Source organism: Pinus tabuliformis, chromosome 5_2 (assembly GCF_031772625.1).
Source record: "Pinus tabuliformis cultivar Carrire ecotype Pingquan chromosome 5_2, CPIR1, whole genome shotgun sequence".
NCBI classification, from domain to species: domain Eukaryota; kingdom Viridiplantae; phylum Streptophyta; class Pinopsida; order Pinales; family Pinaceae; genus Pinus; species Pinus tabuliformis.
The window spans coordinates 167687475-167691330 of record NC_142306.1 but is presented as its reverse complement, the minus strand read 5'-3'; the positions used below and the strand labels follow the sequence as shown (position 1 = coordinate 167691330).

The window sequence follows — 3856 nt, the reverse complement described above, 5'->3', positions numbered from 1 at the left end:
ATGGGAGAACCAGCATATCGACATTTTTTGGCATGGAGGGAAAGGGACAAACAACAAAGCAGAGGCAATGGCGTTGGATGGCCTCTTAAAGTTTTGTGACTATCTAAACATCCAGGGACTGCATATTTTCGGAGACTCCAAGGTCATAATTGATCATGTAAAGTCCGTTCACTCCTTAAAAAATCTCAATCTTTCAAGGTGGCTGAGCAGAATAGACTCTATCTGGAAATCTCGAAAGGACTATTCTATTCACCATATTGATAGAGAAAAAAACAAAGTGGCTGATGCTCTTTCAAAAGAAGGCCTTTCTTCACCAAACGAATTCTGGAAGATGAGCATATCAGTGGAAGATGTTCGGCACCATATTCAGGACTTCATTCTGCTAGGTACTTAATCTATTTATCATTTTTCTTCATCTCTGGTATGTATCAAGTACCCTGTTTATATTTTCCTATTCTGCACAGCAATTGAAGTTTTCTCATCCTGCTTACTAGTGTTGTTCCATACAATGCCTCTATTATATACTGTTATATCTAGTTGAGGTTCTGTATTTTTTGTGATCAGAATATGATATCTCTCATCATAGGCTTGCATGCCATATCCGGGTCCACTATTAGTTTATCATAACCGTCTGATGATGTATTATTATCTCTAAATTTAATGAATATAATATAGCTTTTTTCGCACTGAAAAAAAAAAAATAAAATAAATAAATAAATAAATAAAATAATTAAAATAAAAAATAAAAAAATAAAAATAAAATAAAAAAATCCCCCACGACCAAGCTATATTTTGAAACATACTTTGAATATATCTATCTTGCTCATTCCTCGAAGATAAATGAGCATCTACTTCAGCTTGTAGCTTGCCCATGTCCAAAATGTATCATTAATTGTTTTGGTAATAACTACACTTTCTATTGTAGAAGATACATTAATTTTAGTTTTCACATATGTGATTATTTCTTTAAACTTTTATTTCCATTCCCTGAGCTCCTCATTGGTATTTTCATTTTCCTTAGCAAGAGATACATATAGTAATTGTAGAAGATTAAAAAGAGTGCTCCTTTTAGTGTCTTTAACCTGGAATTTTTCTTGAAGATTTCTTATATCTTTGAGAGTTATCTCTATTTGAGCAATTTTGGTCTATATAGTCTGAACACTTTTCTCCAATCCTTGGATTTGAATTTTCATAGCTGAAGTTTTTTCTTGATCTTGTTCAATGCTTTCATGGAGCTTGTACACTGCATCTTTTAATGTTTGCAGATTCTCTAGATTCAACTTATGGATCTTGATCTCTTGGGCTTGATCTCTTGGGAAATTTCTTTATCACCTCCAAGGATTTTGTGTATCTTGTAGCAGAAAATATGTCATCAAAAAATTTTAGTTTGTAGCATCAGCAAGTGGCCAATTGGCCTCATCTTGAAGAATGAATACTACATTTTCTAAAAAAGCCTTTGAAACACCTATGAGCGTAGGAACCGAGTTTGTCCATATCATCGCATTGATAACTCAGGCAAAACTTCTCTCCAGTGTCGGGATTAATTGTTTGCAGGACACTTTCAATAGATTTATATTCCATCACCTATGAGTGTAGGAACCGAGTTTGTCCATATCATCGCATTGATAACTCAGGCAAAACTTCTCTCCAGTGTCGGGATTAATTGTTTGCAGGACACTTTCAATAGATTTATATTCCATCTTAGATTTTTTTTTGGTTCAGTTGAAATGACCTTATGTACACCACACCCTTTCCTGTTGCAGTATTGAACACAAGTTTAATCTGCCCCTTTGTTTTTGTCTTCCCAACAACCTTAGGATCATGAATGAAATTGTGGCTAGACCTTGCATTTGGAGGCCACTCTCTTAGTGCAGGCATGCTTTAGATATTCAATTATAGTCATTTTACCAGCACCATTAGGGTTGACGGCTTGTAGAAGGTGATAATGTGGGTATTTTCCAAGTTGAAGCTTCAGATTCCATTTATAAGCATCTTATTTATGGTAGTCTTGATGATATATTCAGTCCATGTAAAGCCCAAGTAGGGTTGGATTCAAAGAAGTGAAATCTCCATAATTTTAATAAAATGTACTCCTCTGCATAAGAGTCCAAGGGTGCAAAAATGCCTATAAAAACCATAATTTTTTGCTCATAATTTAAATAAAAATTATAAGCATTATGCTAGAGAAGAAAAGAGATCATTTGTTTAACCAGCTTCATAACACCAGCAACATGGGTTGTTTCCATCTGCCCACTTTTTCCCAAATTTTAAATGACCTTTCTTTTGGTTTTTGGTTGTTGGCTCAAAATTGTCCGAAAAATTTTGATTTTTGGTTATGCAAGATTGAGCTACAACAAGGTTCATATGAGGTAGTATGTGCTTTTGACAATGGAGCAATGGAAATTAAAACTTTTGATGCGCAGGGAACTGTCATCTTGGTAAATGCACATAGGCTCAAATTATATCAACAACCCACCACCATAGAAGAATTTATTCAATAAATAAAACAACATTCAGAATTGGAAATGGTAGGCAGGAAAGACTTCCATCCTATTGTAAGCATTTCTTAAACTGTTCTTTTTCTTTTGAAAAACAAAAAACAAAAGAAAAATCATAAAACAAAAAAGTAGAGATAAAAATAATGTTTAGTCATGAAAACCATCTTATTGGCACGACTAAATAGGAGTTCTGCTTGAAAACCAGGTCACTGGGAGACAGATTCTCCCTCAAAATAATTCGATAAAAAGGGAGTGCTAACTGAATATTTTAGCATTGTGACTTGCCACTAATAAGAAGTCAGTTTCTAGGTTCGGTCTTGGTGGTGGCAGCAGACTAGGTCTATGGAAGTGTCTCTCCTTACCAAGTTCAGGACAACCGATTTTCCAAATCTATATACAGTTGCCAGACATACTCCCGCTACAGGTTCTTTTCTTTTAATTTGCCACCAGAATTATCATTATTGCCTTACAAGATGATCATTTTCTTCAATCATCTTTGTCTCGTTTGTATTCATTTCTCTGTCTCTTTCGTCCCCTCTCTCACTATTCCTCCTTTACATTCTACCCACTCTTATCATTATACCATTTTCCCTATTTCTATCACCACCACTCTCATTGTCTCTCTTTTATATTCCTCGCATTCTTATTATTATACCCTTGTCCTTGTTTTTGTCGTCCCTTCTATTACCACCTTGTTTCCATTTCCTCCCTATCCTTATACCTCACCCTCCTACTTCTATTGTCCCCTCTTCCAATTGTCCCTACTTTATAACCCTCCCATTATTAGTATTTCATTATATCCATGTTTTCCCTACTTCTTTTTTCCCTCATTCTCAGCACTCGTCATAATTGGCAGCATCAGTGTTTTTGTAGTAGTTCAGTCCTGACACTCTCCAAGTGGCAGCCTTGAGCATCAACTAGATATCTTCAGTATGCATCCTTGTACAAACAAGCCAAAAGAAAAGTTATTTCTTGTTTCTGATATTTTCATTACATTTGGCTTCCATTTTAAATAACCCGGTGTCAAATGGTTTAGAATGGATTTCATATTGATCATGAAAAATGGAGTGGTCATGACAATCCTGGGAACTTCAAAGAACTTTTAATTTTTTTTGCATGATTATGTATAGACTGCGGGAACTACACAAGACTGCAGGACACCTTTAGCCTTCATTTTGTTCATTCATAGGTTTTAAACAAGACAGCATCTCCAAACAAGTCTGATCATAGTGATACATCAGCAAATATTTATTGATCTAATTAGTATAATATGGTTGGAGGCAGAGGAGTATTTTTCTTTTAGGTTTCTTATGCTTCTTTAGATTTTCCAAGTATCTGCCAGGGGAATGGTATATAAA

The 3856-nt window shown here is 34.9% G+C and overlaps 1 pseudogene; it reads right to left on the bottom strand.

The window, feature by feature from the left end:
• Positions 1-613: 613 nt before the first annotated feature.
• LOC149158082 (DNA repair protein RAD50 pseudogene) lies at positions 614-2001 on the bottom strand (annotated as a pseudogene).
• Positions 2002-3856: the final 1855 nt, after the last annotated feature.